Source organism: Spermophilus citellus (genome assembly GCF_964194105.1).
Source record: "Spermophilus citellus genome assembly, chromosome: 1".
NCBI classification, from domain to species: Eukaryota; Metazoa; Chordata; class Mammalia; order Rodentia; family Sciuridae; genus Spermophilus; species Spermophilus citellus.
In genome coordinates, this window is record NC_138182.1 from 41,449,775 (window position 1) to 41,471,941 (window position 22,167).

The 22,167-nt window shown below is 37.9% G+C and overlaps 1 protein-coding gene across 1 annotated transcript in view; it reads left to right on the plus strand.

Moving 5' to 3' along the window:
- ESD (esterase D) overlaps positions 1–22,167 on the plus strand; it is a gene marked incomplete at its 5' end in the record, with an annotated part of 339,388 nt that overhangs the window by 131,915 nt on the left and 185,306 nt on the right. The window lies entirely within an intron of this gene.

A 22,167-nucleotide genomic window follows, 5' to 3' on the forward strand; every position in this document is an offset into this window, starting at 1 on the left:
GAGACCTCTAAAAAACCTGGAGCATAGATAGGGGCACACCATCCTTCTCTACTCTCAGAGGGGCTACTCTCTCCCTGGAGAGTCTCCCCTTTTCCTTTTTCCTATCCCTTCCAATAAACTCATGCCTGCTACTCTGAGCAACATGTTTGAAATCTCTCTGGTGTGATTGCGAGAACCAGTGAGAGTGAAAGAATTGTTTTGGCTGCCTCAGCTCCCAGGTAAGCCCTTGCCCTCTAACACTACCATCTGATCAGGCTACGAGGCTCCCTCTACCAGATTAGGCATTCTCGGAAGTCAAGAGCAAGATGAGTTGATCAAACCCTTCTGACTACTCCCTTAGAAGGTAGCTGGTGATTCACAGACTCTACTTCCTTCTTCTTCCTTGTTGAGCTCTCTGTAAGCCCCGGAGTGGAGGATGAATTACGATGCTAATTCATACCATGATTTTTAAGCATAACTGGTTTCATCAGCCAAAAGGATTCATTTGCTCCCCACATGTCCTCAACTCTAGCTTATTTAAAAAATGATATTGACAGGTTATGAATATTACAAAATTAAGAAAATTAAAACAATAGGAACAATCTTGAGTAGTCAGCAATTCTAAAATCCCCGAGTAATCCATAAATTCAATGTTCTCAAACTATAATAAATAACATGGCAGAGTTTAGCTAATGAAAGATGAAACAACTCAAATTTTTCATTAAGGAGTTATGGAGACATTGCTTATTAGTTTTACACTAAATCGCACAAATAATCAGCAGCTACAATCCTTTGGAATTGTTTTGACTCCACATATCAATTTAATGCCTCCAGGGTAAAAAAAAAAAATTCAACAAAAGTTGTCACAAAATGTTCCCATGTACTTTAGAAATCTATTTCACTTAATCTTCCAAACAAGACTTGTGTGATGAACCAAATGTGTTTGGTCATATATCTTCTTGAAAGGAAACTGTTAATAAAGCATAAAAACTAGGATATTGGAACCCAAACGAATGCATTGACTAGTGTTTCGTCAAAACTAACAATACACATCCTGGTTAGTTTAAGCAAAAGCAAATTTATAAAAGACAGAATTTGTCACTGATAGTCCCTGTGGATGCTGGAGACCCAGACTTGTTTGCTGTTCATTTTAGCCTATCACCACTCTTCCATCTCAGCTGGAAGCAGATGTTGCCCCAATGTCACTACTTTGTGTCAACACCGGGCAATGGACCCAGAACCCTACATGACACAGCACCCTACATGTTCAGATAGTACGACTGTACTTGCTCAGGGTTCAAAAATGACTCATGTCTGCCTTTAAGACTTATACATTTCATTAGTTTGGTACCACCTAAGCCACGTGCCTGCATCCTAAACTGCAAGAAAATCAGAAATCTGAGATTTGTGGTAGAGAAATGCAAATACAAGGGAACTGGGATGAGTACTAAGTGAGCCAAACCTACAGTGCCAGTCACAGTCTGTTCATGTAAATATCCAACATCTCTTCACACCTTCCCTCTCAAAATTCAATATCCAAACAACAAAGCAAAACATACTCCTAACTTAATGCAATTCTACATTTTTACTGAAAACATCAATATATCCTCCCACAAGGGGAGACCCATGGGCTTATTAATCCCTGTACCCATTTCTGAGTGACATGCATTTCTCCTCTGGTTCAGACATAATCTTGCCTTGATATCCTATAAGTTATGATTTAGATACAGTCACGTGTTTCTGAACTATAGGGGTACATTCTGAGAAGTGTGTCATTAGTTGGTTTTGTCATTGTACAAACATTAGAGAGTGCAGTTGCACACATGGGTATGACACCACTTGGTGGAATAACCTGAAATATCTGTGCAGTTTATTGTTCACAGAAGAGTCATATGTGGCCCGTGACTATACAGATTCAATATAAAAGTAGGAGAAAGAATGACAGGAATTGTAAAACTCTCACAGTTCCCCTCTCTTGATCTCTGAAGCTCAGCTGGAAGCAGCTGGCCATTGGTCAGTATTCCTTGTGTATCAGACCACACTGAGGGAGCTGCCTCCAGTCCCACCCACCCTATTTCTACAGGCAATTTATATCAGATGACCTGGGGAAATTCAAAGTAACCATTTCAACATGTATCCCATTCTTAATGCTAAAATCCTCATTGTCTTCTGGGATCACCAATCCCAGATTTACAATTTCTGAATTTACATTCCTGGGACAACTACTAAATTAACCCCTAGGTTTGAATACTGGCTTATCTACCTTCCAAGTTCTTTGGTATGGTAAGTTTCTCACCAATAAAATGGGACTATAATAACATGGTTCTAGAATTTTTTAAAAAATGTGAAAATGTCTAGTGTACCTATATGTGAAATGAAATTTACCTGATGGATTACCAATAAAATAATTGTTTTTGATACAGAAGCACATAGAGTGGGGTGCAAGGAATATAGAGAAGTTTAAAAGAGGATAATGCTACAGGAGCTGATATGAGAGATCTTATGGAACAGCACAGCTGCTGCAGGAATTCAGGAAAAAGCCAAGCCACGACTCAGACACCCTGGTAGCCCTGAGGAAGCCCAGTTCATAGCACCAACCAGTTACCACTTTCTGGAGGCACCATGGCACAGAGGAAATGGGGAAACTCTCTGGAATCAGAATGACAGGAATGCCAACCTCAGTTCTCCTGCTCACTAGCCTGTGACCATGGGCAAGTAATTCAGATATTGAAATTAGTATTTTATGTAAATTAATAAATTAGTATATTATAGATGTTTTGGCAAAGCTACATGATAATTATGAGAGATAATGTGCATAATGCCTGCTGTGGTGCATGCTCAAGAAACAGGACATCTGATTTATAGAAATCATGTCAAATGCTTTGCAAGCATTATCCCATAAGACCCTCGGAAGGGTCCATTTTACAGAAGAAACTGAAGCTTAGAAAAGCTAAGTAACTTGCCTAAGATCTCAGCAAGCAGGTGATGGAATCAAGATTCACAAATGGTGATCTTGATCTAGAACTTGTACGTAATATTTTGCCCCATTGTCTAGATGTAGAACACAAATAAAAACTTAAATATAGTATGTTATGTAATTATATAGTATATAGCATAATATAATTATATAGTTACTAGTGGATGAAAACCATATTAATATCAATTAACACTTAAGCTCCAGATTATGATTTCCAACCTATTTTAATGCACCTATGTCAATTTTGTTCAAATACTCACAAAATTAAAAATTTGAGATTTAATGGGTTAATGATTAATCTCTTCAGCCTGTACTTAAAGATAATCTATTTCAGTTCCTGAAACTCTCCTTATCTCACTCTCAGAACCTTAAATATTAAAAAACGATTTACTTTCATCAATATTCTCTGAACAGTAAAGAAAGAAGTAAACAAAGCGTTTTCAGAATCTTTTTTGTCAATAATCTACATACATATCTCCAGGTCCAAAGTAGGACCTCATTTACCTCAAGGACAAAAGTCACTAATCTAAGATGCCTAATTACTTAAAAAGAGTCAGTGGAATGAGATAGACATAATTATCCTAAGTATATGTATGAAGACACAAATGGTGCGACTCTACTTTGTGTACAACCAGGGATATGAAAAATTGTGCTCTGTATGTATAATAAGAATTGTAATGCATTCTGCTGTCATATATAACAAATTTTTTAAAAAGAGTAAGGAATACATAAGAAAAAGAAGACAATTGCAAGGCACAAGATCACTACGGAACAGCCCCTGGGGAATTAGCAAACCTCAAAGTGAACTAAAATTCAGCATAAGGATTTTCCAAACCAAGGGATTTAGCTAAAAATAAAGATGATGGTCTCTAAAGTTCCTCACTATTTAAGAACCAGATTAAGAAGGAGCAGACTCAGAGGCAGCTCGAAGGTTCAAATAATGAGAACGAACTAGACATGGAATCTCTTCACAGGAAATCAAACCATTTTAAGGCTGTGATACTCAGCACAGGGACTGGGCAAGCCTTCAAAGGCAGTGTTCCCTGCCTCAAAGGAACAATAATCTTGAGGTTTATAAGAGAAACATCCCTGGTTGACATCTCAGTAAATCTGGCTCCCAATTGCAACTCTCTGGCCCATTAGTAAGGTAATATTGAACAAGTGGCTGAACACCTTTGCCTTCACGGCTTCGGTGGGTTCCAAAGGAGAAGATTCCAAGCAGAAGAAAGAATCTAGGCCAGGGCAACTGGTCTGTGGTAATGTATAAAGGCCAGGGCTACAAAGCAGTGACATTGAAGCTGGCCCTTTAAATCAGGCAGGGATAAAACTCTAGCAAACTGCAGAAATCAGGAGAAAGATGACCTTCTCCTAGCTTATGCCTGGAATTAATTTGAAGACCGTAAGACTATAAATCAATTTTAAATAGGTTATGAATAGTCAGATTGGAGAAAAAAAGCCATACGTTCTTGTATGAAAGTTTACTCTATTTTTAAATCGAAGAGTAGACACCAAAAACAGGGAGGAGGGGAAAAATGGTTCATTTACCCAAGATAATTTTAGGGGGGAAAAAGAGATGCCTGTATTTATCTCCTTTCTCTCTCCTCCCCTATGCTCTTCCATATTTTCTGACTCTGAACTTGACCCTGGGTTCCCAGTGCTGACAAACAAGCACTAAAGTTGGACTCAGCCGGTGGGCTTTTAGTCCAAGCTCTGCCACACTGTAACTGAGTGTGGGGGACCTGGTGATGAGCCACCAAGTTCTTCAAGGCCAGCCTTGATGTCCTGCTGCTGGACATATTGTCAGAGACTCATCAGCCATCACTGCAGAGAGCCACTGTGTGCTATGCTTCTGCTCAAAACTTACAACTGACTCCATCTTATATTGCAATGAAAACAAAATTCCTTTTCATGGCCTGAAAGTTCTTGGAGAGATAACTAGATGACATATCCTGCAACCTCAATCTAATGATGCTATTCCTAACGCTTTTCTATGCCCAGCACAACTGATAATCCCTCCTGCTCACAGGACCTTTGCATTTAAGGTTCCTTCTTCCTGAAAAGTCTGGCTACTCCCCCACATTCCTCTACAATTACTCATCCTTTAGCCCTTAGTTCAAGCATCACTTTGCTTGGGGAATTTTTTTTTTTTTTTTAACCTCCTGACTAGGTCAAATCCTTTTATTACAAGCACTCCGGTGCCTTGTATCTCTTTATTGCAGCAACTGTCATGGTGACAATTTCAAATTCAAGTTTGATGGTTTCAACTCAAAGTTATATTATTTTATGAATTTTTCCTTCATCACTATGCCATCTATATTCTCTGGGAACCAAGGAGGAGTTCAATTTTACTCATCATTTTATTCCTCAGCACCTATCACAGAGTTGGTGACTTGGTAAGTCTTGAATTAAGGTATTGATTCAGTAGTAGTTTCTAGACATTTGGGGGAACGTTTTGGTGGTTATCAGTGTCACAGTGATATCTGTGCCTTCTTTTCTTTTTTGGTGGAATAAATGTTCATGCCTCTCAAAATTCATATTTCATACTAACTCACAAAGTGATGATATTTGGAAGTAGACCCTTTGGGAAGTGATTAGGTCATGATGCTGAAGCCCTCATGAATAAGATGGGGGCCCTTACAAGAGAGACATGAGCTTGTTCTTCTCTTTGCATCATGTGAAGACATAGTAGGGAAGCAATCCCCTGCAGCCAGCAAGCAGGACCTCACCAGAATTCAATCATACTAGCACCTTTATCTTGGACTTCCCAGCCTCCGGAAATACAAGAAATTAGTGTTTAGGCAATCCAGTTCGTGGTATTTGTTGTATCAGCCCAAGCTAACTAAGACACCCTCTGAACATACAAAAGACTAAACTTTGTGCACCTCTTGCAGTTTTGTAATGACATGTGATTAGTTCTGGACAAGATATTGAAGTGTTTTAATTTTCAGTCTTTTGATTTCTGTGACGACTCTGGAATCACACATTGAAATGAACTTTTGCTCACAGTCAATGTCACCGAGCAAGGATAGTAAAGAGTGGAGTCTCCCAGCCAGCCTGCAGTGGATATGAAGCGTAAGTGAGAAATAGTCCATTACTGTTTGAGTAATGAGGTTTTAGGGTTGTTTGTAACAGCAGTACAACCTAGCCCATCCTGTATGAGGCAGAAACTGGTACCGGAAGATAGTCACTCATATTATCCAGGGGTAATATATTTGATAAAATTATTTACCTATCACAATTTGAAAAGCCAATAACATGGAGTGAATTTGCTATCTGGTAGAAATGGATAGAAATCAGAAAAGTAGTTGTATATGCCATTGGTTTCTTTTGACAAAGTGGATTTATTTCCCATAACAAATTACCACACTGAGGGATTCATACAACAGAAATGTATTGCCTCTGTTCCTAAAAGTTAGAAACCTGAGACAAAGAGGTCTGCAGCTTTGGGTTCCTTCTGAGGGGGCAGTGAGGGAGAATCTATTCTATGCCTTTCTTCTGCCTCCTGGTGGTTGTTGGTAATCTTTGGTATTTCTTGGCTTGTAGATAAATCATCTCTACTTGTGCCTTCATCTTCACATGCTATTTTCCCTATCTCTGTGTGCATGCCTATCCTTGTTCAAATTTACCCTTTTTAAAAGGACATAGGCCATTAAGTCCTATCATAATGACTTCATTTTAATTCAATTACTTCTGTAAAGATCCATTTCCAAATAAGATCATATTCTGAAGTAGTAGGTGGTTAAGACTTCAATATGTCTTTTTTGGGACGATGAAATATATACTTTACATTAAGTATTGAAGAAAAGAGATGAAATTAGAAATAAAGCCAATGCAAACAAAAATTTAAGAGAATAAAGAACTCCCAAATGCAGGAACTTCTATGTTTGGAAGAGGTAGCTCTTCGGATGCACGAAAAGTCAAGCGTGAAGCTACTGTAGCAAATGCCAAATAAAACTATATTGCATCAAAAATTAAGTAAAGAGATTATCTATCTCACCCATGGATAAAAATCTTTGAATAGATTTAGGAAGCACCCAGATATTTGTATCATTTAGAAAAATATGGCTACTCAACAAATCAACAAAATGAATGGTTCTGCCACAGAAGCCTGATAGGACCAGAATGTCTACAATTAAGCTAAATGAGAGAGAAATAGAGTTAAGGTAACAGATATATTGCAAATCTAACAAGACTATCTAGAAAAGAATTGTGGATATGGCCACTGGCACCCAGTGATTGGATTGAAATAAATGAAAAGTTGGCTAAGTTACTGAAATAACTGGATTGCCAAAGAAAACCAGAGATCATGAATCTACAGGCAACAAGTGAGCTGAGAAGCCTGATCAGCACAGAGTATGCTGTTCAATATTTTCTTCATATGTGATCAAAAAAAAATATTGGTAAACAAGGAATCCCCTCCACCCCGTGAGTGAAGCCCAGGGCTATGAAGATCAACAGAGTGGGAGCTCCACCCAGAATCTAATTAGTAACAGTCTCTACATCTAATTCAGAAGTACAGGCCACAACAACCATCACCCCAGCTCTGGCTGGAGGCTATGATAAACATCCAGGATCTCTGGAGGGTTTAACTTGATTCCATAACTAAATGGAGCTAGGAAGGGGTTAGTGTGTGTGTTTGTGTATATGAAAGCAAACCAAACATTTGATAAACATATGGACAAAATGTAGTAGTATATAGTGCTGCACATGGATAGCCAGTGTCCATTTCTTCTGGGCAACTGGAAAATTGAATTTCCTGGCTCCCTTTTAGGGGTGGGTCATGATGCCAGTCAGTGTAAGTGAGGTGGGTCATTCCCATGCTGAAGTGTAGAATTGCTGGTATAAAACTCTCTAGAGATCTTTCCCTATATCCTCTCCTTTGCTCATCATGGAAGCCCATGTCAAACTGAGAGTTACTCATAAGATCGAGACCCTGGGTCAAAATAACAAAACAGAACCCATAAACCAGCTCAGAATAAACATGTAGCTTAAGCCAAAAAAAAAAAAAAAAATAAGCAAGCATATTTGCTTTAAGAGATTTTACTGATCATATGATCCAGGAATTATATTCTTTGGTATTTGCCCAATGGGGTTGAAAATATACATCTACACAAAAATTTGCAGGCAAATGTTTATAGTGATTTTAATCATAATTGCTAAAGCTTGAAAGCCACTAAGATGTTCTCCAATAGGAGAATGAATAGTTACATCCAGACAACTGAATACTATTCAATGCTAAAATAATTGTGCTCTTAAGTCATGGGGGGAAAACTTAAATTCATATTACTAAATAAAATTTTAAAATGTTAAAGGACTACTACATACTATATGCTTCCAACTATATAATATTCTGGAAAAAAACTAGGGCCACATTAAAAATATTTGTCATTTCCAGGAGGTGGGAATCAAAGGGAAGACTAGATGGAGCACAGAGCACTGAAACTATTATGTGTGATAGTATAATGGTAGTTATAAGGAATTATATATTCAGCAAATCCCTGAGAATGTATAATACAAGTGAACCCCCATGCAAACTATTAACATTAGGTAATAATGTATCAATATTGGTTCCTCAAAAAGAGATACTTTTTTTTTAACTGAAATGTAACTAATACAGTATTTATAAATAATTCAACTGATAAAATAAACTCACAACAAAGAAAAAAACCACAATATATGATATAGCTTCAATTTTAAATATTCCCCAAGGGCTCCATATGTTAAAGGCTTTGCCCAACCCAGTCCCCTATTGGGAAGTGATGGAATCTAAGAATTGGGCCTAATGAGAGGAATTTAGGTCAGTGGAGCATGACCTTCAAGGGGATGGATGGACTCAGTCCCTCCCCTTCTATCTTTTTCACTTCCTGGCTATCAAGAGGTAGACCACTTCCTCTGTAAGTTGCTCCAACCATAATGCTCTGCTTCATCACAGGCCCTAAAGCAATGCTTATGGCCAATTGATTATGGACTGAAACCTCCACAGTTTCAATCCAAAAGAAATCTTTCCTCCTTCCAAGTTGATTATATCAAGTATTTTTTCAGTAAAAGCAGCTGACTAACACAATATGTGGATGTAGTACTGGCAAATTTCACTTGTGCAGCATCAAACTTTTACTTCAGAAGCAGGAGTGCTTAAAAAAGAAATAAAATAGTTAGGAGTAAATAAAATAATGTAAAAGCAGTCAGTCTTCCTAAAGGGAAAAGCCTCTGAAAAATATGTAACATAGCCCACATTTTACAAAACAGTATTTCTACATAACTGAAATTTTATACCCTTTGACCAACATCAGTTTCAATTATGTGGAATGAGTATGTTTAGGGAGTTAATGTACTGCTCTGGATAATATCACTGTATACTTGAAATTTATTAAGTGAGTAGATCTTAAGTGTTCCCATCACATATACAAAAACAAGAGGCAAGGGAAATATTGATTGGCTTGTGGTAAGAATTTGCACTCTACATGTCTACTAAAATAGCATATTGTATACCTTAAATATATGCGATTTTTATTTTTTGTCAATTATACATCAATAAACATGGAAAATAAAAAGCATCTGAACTAAACCTAATCTTAAATATATCACAAAACTATGGGCTCCATTAGCCCCAATAAATCATAATTTGTTTTTATGTCAATGATAATGAACACATTCAACCCTCAAAATTTAAATGACTCTAGGTCAGCATTTTGTAGGAATAATCTGAAGTGCTTATTAAATATGCAGGTGACCAGGCTCCATCCCAGACTTCTGACTCAGAATCTGTAAAGATTAGGACTTAGGAAGCTAAAGTTTATCATGTTGTGTAGTATTGACTCGCCGACTTACAGGATAATAAACTTTAATAAGACTCCATATCATACACTTTTCATTTAAGATGCTAGTTTCTTAGGATGTTTAGTGAATCAAAGTATACATTATAACACAAATCTGTTCTCAGAATCGCTTCTCTGATCCCTTTTTAGGATTCCTTGATCCTTCTAACCCTTGAGGTGTAGTGAATTTCATGATTGCTCTGTAATAAACAAGCTCAGAGTGGAGCTTAGTAACAGAATGAAAATCAAGCAAAAAGAGATCATAAATGAATTCCCATTTTTCCTAATACAAAATTGAACTGAGTGTGAATTGTCCTCCTGCTACCCACATTTCCCATAAGCAATAAATGGTATAACTTGAGTTAATGAGGCTTTTCAGTTAAGAAACCAATGGAAAACATGACAAATTACAAGATCTTTGAGTAGTTCTTTGGAGAGAATCCAACATCATGGAGGAGGTGAAGAGAAACAGAATAACATAATGCAAGTGGCACTATTAATCTGTTTGTTCCAAAGAATGAGAGCAGACTTTGTTATTCTCAGCATTCCTCCTGGTAATGATTTTATCTCATAATTGCACATCTCTGGATTTTTAAGTGAATCAATCAATCAAAGGTGATTAGGTATGGGCATGTCTGTATCTGAAGAGTCCATGAAGAACCTCTGCCATTCTTATAAATCAAAGATCTGTGAGTTAAATTAACAGTCTGAGTATAGATAGAGAAGCTCAACTATCATCTTCTATGAAACCAATCAGAGGTAGGAGTAGGCTGATTTTTTTAATGAAATCAAGAACTTTCTCTATGATATTTAAATTTACACAGAACACCATTAATAATTCTCTAATAACTACATATCTATTAATTTCTCTCCCCCAGATTATTCATTATAAGTTTTTGTTTGTTTGGGGGGTGGACAAAGACCATACTTAATGAGAATATAGACATGAAAAAAAATGGTGTCTGTAAAAACAACATGATAAATGTAAAGTATTATCATTGTCATTTGTACTTTATTCTAAAATAGCATGGGGAATAGAATTGGTTGAACTACATTCAATGAACAAATATAATTCTCTCAAAAGACTATTGTTACCAACTAGGGGTGCAGGGTTCATTGTCTCCATTCAGCAAAGAATTGAAGAACAGGACACAGAGAGAGCAAGTAGGAAGTCATTATACCTCTGATGTCCTGTAGTCCTAATCTATGAGAACTTTTCTGTATTTTTAGCTTTATTTAATGGTTTGACAGAAGTACATTTATCCCTAGACCTTCATGTATTTAGGACCCTTTGGGGAATAGTGATAGGAACCTCCTATTGCCACAGGATTGGACATTTGAAGGTTGGGCAAAATTTCCAGTGAAAAACAAAATTAGTGACCATGTAATTCGGCAACCCAAATAAGGGAATGAATATATGGAAAGAATCTTGCACCAACAATGCCTCTCTTGCATATGTGCTGATTAAACATCTAGTGTTGTTTTTTATTGATGATTTTATAGTACATGGGGATCAGGAGTTCTGAATTTCTGCAAAAAAAAAAAAAATAATAATAATACCCTGAGTGGTGTATTTTCTTTGTCTATGGCAGCAAGACATGCTCTGAAAGAAGTGCATTTGATGATCTGTAGGGGGATCAATAATGGATAGTAACAAATCACATCTCAAGAAAAACAATGGGAAAGAGATCCCGGATAGGAGAATCCTCTCTTGAATGGGCCCATTTGGTATTCTCTGCAGGAAAACCAATGAGCTGCCCTAGTAGGTGGGATGTGCTCTCACAAGGAGACATCCAGCCTGAGGACTAAGGAAGTTGCCCTTAAAATCAGCTCTTCACAGTTCTCCTATTTTAGCCAAATTTGCATCAAAAGGACCACAATAAGAGGGAAAGGTTTTGCAGGGTTTATGAGAGTGATTAAAGATCAAAGTCTGTCTGGAACAGACTTCAGAAGTTTGACAGCCATATTTGCAAAGCCAAAATCAGGTTACAGTCAGAAGGGAACTACATATTTGAAATTGAGACTGTGATGAAGAGTTCAGGAAATCAATCTAGGTAGGTAATTAACTTCCTTATTTTACAAGTGATGAGACTGGGTTTGGGACTGCTCCCACATACCTTAGCTGGCATGGGATAAGAATCACATCTCCCAGGGCTCAAGGTGAACAGCTGTTCTGCTACACTGCCACTTCTGGGACAAGAAGTAGTGAACACAGTTAACAGGAATGCAGAAAGTCTAGACTAGCTCTAGTGAAGCTTTTTCTCCTTCTTTTCCCATCACCTTTTCTCCATCTCCATCCAAGAAAAGAGAAAGAGCGTCTACTTCTAATTTCAGACTCAGCTCTACATGTTCTTTTAACTTACCCCTCTTTACTGCCAAAACCTTCTGTATTGTATATGGTAATACATAATATTGTACATATGTATTGTATACAACACTATATCATACATTCATGTATAATATTATAACTTAAATTCTATGTATTTTATTTATTTTTTTTTTTTACATTTTTTTTATTGGTTGTTCACAACATTACAAAGCTCTTGACATATTATATTTCATACATTAGATTGACATGGGTTATGAACTCCCAATTTTACCCCAAATGCAGATTGCAGAATCACATCAGTTACACATCCACAATTTTACATAATGCCATATTAGTGACTGTTGTATTCTGCTACCTTTCCTATCCCCTACTATCCCCCCTCCCCTCCCCTCCCATCTTCTCTCTCTACCCCATCTACTGTAATTCATTTCTCTCTTTGTTTATTTTCCCATTCCCCTCACAACCTCTTATATGTAATTTTGTTTAGCAATGAGTGTCTCCCTTCATTTCCATGCAATTTCCCTTTTCTCTCCCTTTCCCTCCCATCTCAAGTCTCTGTTTAATGTTACTCTTTTCTTCCTACTCTTCCTCCCTGCTCTGTACATACTTGCTCTCATTATATCAAAGAAGACATTTGGTATCTGTTTTTTAGGGTTTGGCTAGCTTCACTAAGCATAATCTGCTCTAATGCCATCCATTTCCCTGAAAATTCTATGATTTTGTCATTTTTTATTGCTGCATAGTACTCCATTGTGTATAGATGCCACATTTTTTTTATCCATTCGTCTATTGAAGGGCATCTGGGTTGGTTCCACAGTCTAGCTATTGTGAATTGTGCTGCTATGAACATCGATGTGGCAGTGTCCCTGTAGCATGCTCTTTTAAGGTCTTCAGGGAATAGTCCGAGAAGGGCAATAGCAGGGTCAAATGGTGGTTCCATTCCCAGCTTTCCCATGAATCTCCAAACTGCTTTCCAAATTGGCCGCACCAATTTGCAGTCCCACCAGCAATGTACAAGTGTACCCTTTTCTCCACATCCTCGCCAGCACTTGTTGTTGTTTGAATTCATAGTGGCTGCCAATCTTACTGGAGTGAGATGGTATCTTAGGGTGGTTTTGATTTGCATTTCTCTGACTGCTAGAGATGGAGAGCATTTTTTCATGTACTTGTTGATTGATTGTATATCCTCCTCTGAGAAGTGTCTGTTCAGGTCCTTGGCCCATTTGTTGATTGGGTTATTTGTTATCTTATTGTCTAGTTTTTTGAGTTCTTTGTATACTCTGGATATTAGGGCTCTATCTGAAGTGTGAGGAGTAAAAATTCGTTCCCAGGATGTAGGCTCCCTATTTACCTCTCTTATTGTTTCTTTTGCTGAAAAAAAACTTTTAAGTTTAATTAAGTCCCATTTGTTGATTCTAGTTGTTAACTCTTGTGCTATGGGTGTCCTATTAAGGAATTTGGAGCCCGACCCCACAATCTGTAGATCTGAGCCAACTTTATCTTCTATCAGACGCAGAGTTTCTGATTTGATATCAAGCTCCTTGATCCATTTTGAGTTAACTTTTGTGCATGGCGAGAGAAAGGGATTCAGTTTCATTTTGTTGCATATGGATTTCCAGTTTTCCCAACACCATTTGTTGAAGATGCTATCCTTCCTCCATTGCATGCTTATAGCCCCTTTATCAAATATAAGATAGTTGTAACTTTGTGGGTTAGTCTCTGTGTCCTCTATTTTATACCATTGGTCCACCCGCCTGTTTTGGTACCAGTACCATGCTGTTTTTGTCACTATTGCTCTGTAATATAGTTTGAAATCTGGTATCGCTATACCGCCTGATTCACTCTTTCTGCTTAGAATTGCTTTTGCTATTCTGGGTCTTTTATTTTTCCATATGAATTTCATGATTGCTTTATCTATTTCTACAAGAAATGCCGTTGGGATTTTGATTGGCATTGCATTAAATCTATAAAGAACTTTTGGTAATATCGCCATTTTGATGATGTTTGTTCTGCCTATCCATGAACAGGGTATATTTTTCCATCTTCTAAGATCTTCTTCTACTTCTCTCTTTAGGGTTCTGTAGTTTTCATTGTATAAATCTTTCACCTCTTTTGTTAGGTTGATTCCCAAGTATCTTATTTTTTTTGAGGATATTGTGAATGGAGTGTTTTTCCTCATTTCCATTTCAGAAGTTTTGTTGCTGATATACAGAAATGCCTTTGATTTATGCGTGTTGATTTTATATCCTGCCACTTTGCTGAATTCATTTATTAGTTCTAGTAGTTTCTTTGTAGACCCTTTTGGGTCTTCTAGGTATAGAATCATGTCATCTGCAAATAGTGATAATTTAAGTTCTTCTTTTCCAATTTTTATGCCTTTAATTTCTTTCGTCTGTCTAATTGCTCTGGCCAGTGTTTCGAGAACTATATTGAATAGAAGTGGAGATAGAGGGCATCCCTGTCTTGTTCCGGATTTTAGAGGGAATGCCTTCAACTTTTGTCCATTCAGAATGATGCTAGCCTGAGGCTTAGCATAGATAGCTTTTACAATGTCAAGGTAAGTTCCTGTTATCCCTAGTTTTTCTAATGTTTTGAACATAAAGGCATGCTGTACTTTGTCGAATGCTTTCTCTGCATCTATCGAGATGATCATATGGTTCTTATCTTTAAGTCTATTGATGTGGTGAATAACATTTATTGATTTCCGTATATTGAACCATCCTTGCATCCCAGGGATGAATCCTACTTGATCATGGTGCACTATTTTTTTGATGTGTTTTTGTATTCGATTCGCCAGAATTTTATTGAGGATTTTTGCATCTAGGTTCATTAGAGATATTGGTCTGTAGTTTTCTTTCTTTGAGGTGTCTTTGTCTGGTTTCGGGATCAGGGTGATGTTGGCCTCATAGAATGAATTTGGAAGAGCTCCCTCTTTTTCTATTTCCTGAAATAACTTGAAAAGTATTGGTATTAATTCTTCTTTAAAGGTTTTGTAAAACTCCGCTGTATACCCATCCGGTCCTGGGCTTTTCTTGGTTGGTAGTCTTTTGATGGCTTCTTCAATTTCATCTATTGATATTGGTCTGTTCAGATTGTCTATATCCTCCTGACTCAGTCTGGGCAAATCATATGACTTAAGGAATTTATCGATGTCTTCACTATCCTCTATTTTATTGGAATATAGATTTTCAAAATAATTTCTAATTGTCTTCTGTATTTCTGTAGCATCTGTTGTAATATTGCCTTTTTCATCCCGTATGTTAGTAATTTGAGTTCTCTCTCTTCTTCTCTTCGTTAGCATGGCTAAAGGTCTGTCGATCTTATTTATTTTTTCGAAGAACCAACTTTTAGTTTTGTTAATTTTTTCAATAGTTTCTTTTGTTTCAATTTCATTAATTTCCGCTCTGATTTGAATTATTTCTTGCCTTCTGCTACATTTGCTGTTGTTTTGCTCTTCCTTTTCTAGGGCTTTGAGTTGGAGTGTGAGCTCATTTATTTGTTGGTTTCTTCTTTTTTTGAGGAATGACCACCAGGCGATGAACTTTCCTCTTAAAACTGCTTTCATTGTGTCCCATAGATTCCGATATGTTGTGTCTGTATTTTCGTTTATCTCTAAGAATTTTTTGATTTCCTCCTTTATGTCTTCTGTAACCCATTGATCATTCAGTAACATATTGTTCATTTTCCATGTGATGTAGGATTTTTCCTTCCTTCTTTTATCCTTGATTTCCAGTTTCATTCCATTATGATCAGATAAAATGCATGGTATTATCCCCACCCCTTTATATTTACTGAGGGTTGCCCTATGGCATAATATATGGTCTATTTTTGAGAAGGATCCATGTGCTGCTGAGAAGAAAGTATATCCATTTGATGATGGTTGATATATTCTATATAAGTCAGTTAAGTCTAGGTTATTGATTGTGGTATTGAGTTCTATAGTTTCTTTATTTAACTTTTGTTTGGAGGATCTGTCCAATGGTGAGAGAGGTGTGTTGAAGTCTCCCATAATTATTGTGTTGTGGTCTATTTGATTCTTGAATTTGAGGAGAATTTGTTTTGTGAATGTCGCAGCACCATTGTTTGGTGCGTAAATATTGATAATTGTTATGTCTTGTTGGTGAATGGTTCCTTTTAACAGTATATAATGACCTTCTTTATCCCTTTTGATTAACTTAGTCTTGAAGTCGATTTTATTCGATATGAGGATGGCCACCCCTGCTTCCTTACGAGGACCATGTGCGTGGTATATTTTTTCCCATCCTTTCACCTTCAGCCTGTGTATGTCTTTTCCAATCAGATGTGTCTCCTGGAGGCAGCATATTGTTGGATTTATTTTTTTAATCCATGATACCAGCCTATGTCGCTTTATTGGAGAGTTTAAGCCATTAACATTCAGAGTTACTATTGATATGTGGTTTGAACTTCCATCCATGTTTGATTGTTTATCCTTTTTTTTAAAAAAAAAAAAAAAATTTAGTTTGTCTCTCCATGATTGTCTTTCCCCTTGCCCTCTGTCTTTACTGCGGCACTTCCCACTGATGGTTTTGGTTATTGTTTTTCATTTCTTCCTCGTGTAGTGTTTTGCTCAAAATGCTTTGCAATGCTGGTTTTCTGGCTGCAAATTCTTTTAACTTTTGTTTATCATGAAAGATTTTTATTTCGTTGTCATACCTGAAGCTTAATTTTGCTGGATACAGAATTCTTGGTTGGCATCCATTGTCTTTCAGTGTTTGAAATACATTGTTCCATGACCTTCTTGCTTTCAGTGTCTGTGATGAAAAATCCGTGGTTAACCGTATTGGTTTACCCCTAAATGTAATCTGTCTCCTTTCTCTTGTAGCTTTTAATATTTTCTCTTTGTTCTGTATATTGGATATCTTCATAACAATGTGTCTTGGCGTTGGTCTACTGTGATTTTGTGTGCTCGGTGTCCTGTATGCATCTTCAATTTGTATATCTGTTTCCTTTTTTATTTCTGGAAAGTTTTCTGTAATTATTTCCTTCAGTAAGTTTCTCATTCCCTTGGTTTGAATCTCTGTACCTTCTTCTATCCCGATGACTCGCAAGTTCGGTTTCTTAATGTTATCCCATAATTCTTGGATGTTTTTCTCGTGATTTTTTACCAGCCTTTCTGAGTTGGCTAGACTCTTTTCAAGATGGTGTATTTTGTCTTCATTATCTGATGTTCTGGTTTCTACTTGCTCCACTCTGTTAGTGATACTCTCAATTGAGTTTTTAATTTGGTTTATCGTTTCCTTCATTTCTAGAATTATTGTTTGATTATTTTTTATAGACTCTATCTCCTGATAAAGATGCTTAACTTCTTCTTTTATCTGTTTGTGAAATGCATTCTCAATGTGTTCTTTCGCTGCTTGAATTTGCTGTCTTGTATCCTCTTTAAGGTTCCATTCCATCTGTCTTAGGTGTTCCTTGAGTTCTTTATATGACCATTTTTCTGATGACTCTAGGTCCTCCTGAATATTTAGGCTGTCCTGCGTTGTTTGTACTCCTTTTCTTCCTTGTTTTTTGAAGCTGCTCATGTTGTTTCTTGTTCTGTTTGACTGCTGAGTTACTGTTTACTCCTATAAATTAGTTTGATGCTTGGGAGGAAAGGTATTTGAAGGGAAGGGAAGAAGTCTCTAAAGAGAATGAGAGTAGGCAGGTAGAATTCAAGAAAAAAGGGGGGATAAGAAAAATGAGAAGACTAAAGAAGAAAAAGAATAGGAACTAAAAAAGAAAAAGATTTAAAAAAAATAATAATAATAATTAAAAAAATTTAAGTTAAAATTAGTAGAAAAAAAATTTAAAAAATATTTTGTAAAAAAAAAAATTAATAAAACAACAAGAAAGAAAAAAATGAAAATGAAAGAAAAACCTAAATCAAAAAAAAAAAAAGGAGAAAAGAAAAAGAAAAAAAAAACCTAATAACTGCAGTCTTAGAGTTTGATTAACTTCTCTTCCAGTAGATGGCGCTGTGCCCACCAGGTCAAGTTTCTCCTGTCAATACGCGGGAACCAATCACTGTGCAGCAGCTCCTCCCAGACTGGGCGAGTCTCCAATCCTGAGTGTCTAGGGCCTCCTCTTGTGTCTAGTCACTTCCCACTTTTTCTCTAGCCAGGCCCCTCTCACCACAATACTGGCTACAGGCCAAGTCTGCTGCTCCCGGGAGCCCTGTTTTCATGAACGACTGGGCACACTCTTCCAGTTTGCCATTCCCTCAGACCCTAAGCTTGTAGAGTTTGGGGCTGAGAATCCTCAGCGGCTTTTACTTGCCCTCTGGTATCCACTTCCCGTAGGTGGTGCAAGAGGCCTCAGCAATCAGCCCAGGTGGGAGCGGTATTTCCGCTTGCGAGACCCGCACCACCTATGATTCCCTCGGGCTGGCTGAAGCACTCACAAGAGAGCTGGGAGGTGCCCTTAGGGGAGAGCTGGGAGGGGCTCTTAGAGTTTTCCCGATGTGTGGAGAGGCAAGGCTATGGGATCACACACCTGTTTCAACAAAGTTTTCTCCGCAGCAGTCTGATGACACGGTTTCCCTTTGCCGGGAGACTAATTCTACGGGTGGGTCCTTCTCTCCCAAGCCCCGTTTCAAACCTGTGGCCACTACTTATGAAGGCTCGGTAGGCATTTACCTTCGTAGGATGAGAAGGGCTGACCCGTTGTTTCAGCGGGATGAATTAATGCCGAGTCATAGCTGTTTGTCTGCGGGAAGCAGGTGACCGGGAGTTTGAATTCAGCGGGCCAGAGCTCAGTGCGTGTTCTCGGATCACTTGGATTTTAAATTGTCGCTCATCTTATCAGCTGTTTCATATAATTCGGCAGCTCAATCGCGCGGTGAAGCGTCTGCTCTGTGGTGCTCTGTGGGAGGCGGCGGCAGCGGCGGCGGCCTTCGGGACCCCCGGGGAGGGGGTGCGGGTTGGGGGAGGGGAGGCGGCGCCTCAGGCCACGCGGTCCGGGTACCGGACACGCAGGAGAGCGGGCGGGGTGGGGGAAAGAAGTTGAGATCTAAATTTAGAGACTGAGCTTGGGAGGAGAGACGGCTGGGGAGAAAGAAGCAAGGTGGAAAGGCGGAGAGGAGAAGGGGAGGGAGAAGGAGACGGGGTTGATGGAGCCGGGCGGCTCGGGCTGCAGCCTTACTGCTCGCGCTGAAGTCCTGCTGTACTCCCTTCACCTTGGCTGGATTAGTGGCTGATTCACTCCACCTAGGCCCCTATCATGACACGGTGCTGGGTTTTTGTCGACAGATCTCCTTTAATGATCTTTACCTCATCTTTTCAGACGCCGCGGCGCGGGGCTCAGAGCGGCTTACTCACTTCCCGCCGCCATCTTCTCTTCATTCAAATTCTATGTATTTTAACAAAGCAAATATTTGTTTCAAAATCGGTGGTTTCCAATAGCTAGGGGGCAGAGAAAAATGCATAACCCTAACAGAATTTTTAGTCCTGTGGCAATACTGTTTGATATCACAATGGTGTGATATGACATCATACATTTGCCCAAAGCCATAGTTCAAAAGCAGGAATGAACCCTACCATAAATGGTGGAGTTTGGCAATAATGATGCGTTAGCGTGTGTTTGTTAATTATAACAAATGTACCCACCTGGTGGGGTCATGGACAATGGGAGAGGCGGTGTATATGTGAGGGCAGGATGTAGATAGCTCTTTGTACTTTTCTTTCAATTTTTCTATTTACCTAAATGTGCTCTAAAGATAGTCTTTTAAAAAATTAATCACTGATATCAAGAATACTAATATCATGATCCATTAAGCACAGGTTACTCTGAACTAGGAACTTCAATAAATGAGGCCATACCTAAGCTATCAGATCTTTAAGCCCGTAATATTCTTATTTCCTTTGTTTTCTGGTTTTCACTGCCATGAAAACTGGAAATAGAGAAACTGCTACAGACACTGTGAGAGGAATATAAAGGACTAACTAGCAAGGAAATAAATAACTCAATCTTTAAAAAATGGGCCAAGGTGCTGAATAAATATTTCTCAAAAGAGGACATGTAAATGACCAATAAGAAAAGATGCTCAACATCAGTAGTCGTCAGGCAGATACAAATTAAAACCACAATGACAAATCACCTCAAACCAATTAGAATGGTTTATCAAAAAGACAAATGATATCAAGCATTGGCAAGGATGTGGCGTAAAGGGAACTTTCGAATACTGCTAGCGGGAATGTAAATTATTTAGCCATGGTGGGAAACCTATGGCAGGCACATGATAAACCTAAAATAGAACTACCATATGATTCAGTAATCCCAATACTGTGGATATATCCAAAGGAATTAAAATCAGTATATTTTGTTAATTGTCTTATGTGGGTCCCTCTTTTCCTCTCCTGCTCTGTGCTTTTATTGTTGTACTGGCATCATGCTTTAATTACATTCTCATTTTCTTTCACATATTCTCTATAGATACTTTCTTTGTGCTAACATGGGGCTTATATAAAATAGTTTGTAGTTATAATAAGCATTTAAGCAGATAACTTCACCTGCATACAAAAACTAACTCTTCCCCCACATTCTAAATTATTGGCATCATGGGTTATATTCTTCTAAATTGTATATCTATTAGCATATTTCATAGTTTTATTATTTTTATACCTTTGTCTTTTAACATATATAGGAATTAAAAGTGATTTCTGTAACCCTAGCCATGTTACAATATTCTGTTTTGTCCATAATTCTCTTTTTTCAGTTAGATTTACTTTCATATTAATGTCAAGAATCCTTTCATTTTAACTTGAATGATTCTCTTTAGTATTTCTAGTAAGGCAGGTCTAATGGAAATGAACACCTTCAGCTTTTATCTATCTGGGAACACTTTTATTTCTTAAATCCTGAAGGATAGCTTTGCTGGACATATTTTTTTTTTTTTTTTGCCAGATGTTTTGTTTTGTTCTAGCACTTACCCTACTCACTTCTATACTGCTAGGTTTCTTTAAAGAGATCTCCTGGTAGTCCTATGGAGTCTCCCTTGTGCATAACAAGTCAGTTTCCTCTTGCTATTGTAAAACTTGTATCCTTAGATTTTTGACAGTTTGGCTATAATGTGTCTTAGTGTGTACTTTGTGTTCACAGTAGTGGAAGTCAATTGTGTTTCTTAAGTTTGGTTATCCATTTCCTTCCTCAGATTCAGAAAATTCCAGCCATTATTTCTTCAAGTATATTATTTTGACCTTTTCTCTCTCATTTCTTAGATTCCCATAACACATACACAGATGCTCTTTAATTTATAACAGGATTACATCCCGATTAATCCATCTTAGGTAGAAAGTCTCATAACTCAAAAATGCATTCGATATACATAAGCTACTTAACATCATAGCTTAGCAACACCATGTACTGTAGAGTACCAGTTGTTTACCCTCAATTTCATGGCTACTGGGAGCTACAGCTTGCTGCCATTCTCCAGCATCACAAGAGTGTCTTACTGCATATGGCTAACCTGGGAAAAGATCAAAATTCAAACTTGGAAGTATATTATTTTTGTATCATTTTAGAGTAAAAATCACAAGTCAAAACATTTTAAGTCAACACTGTGTTGACATACTTGGTGGTATCCCATAAGTTCTTTGAGCTTTCTTTAAGGATTCATTTTCATTTTTCTTGTTATTCCTCTGACTGTGTAATTTCAGACAACCATTCTTCAAATTCACTGATTCTTTCTTTCTCCCTCTGGTGTCTCTCTGCATTACTGCAGCATTTTCTGGAGCTGTTACTAGTGTCCTAACCCTCTCCCCCCCCCCCCCTTGGGGCACCAGGGGTTGAATTCGGGGACACTTGACCACTGAGTCACATCCCCAGCCATATTTTGTATTTTATTTATAGACACTTGCTTTTGCTGAGGCTGGCTTTGAACCTGCAATCCTCCTGCCTCAGCCTCCTGAGCCGCTGGGATTATAGGAATGCACCCTCAAACCCCTGTTTTATTACCAAGGTACCCAGGCTTTAGAGTATGCAGGATTCCCTTCAGTCTTCTAGACAGATAAAACAAAAACCAATCCCTTAGGAGCTTTTGAAAAGCCAGAATGTTGCACCCATGCTCCAGC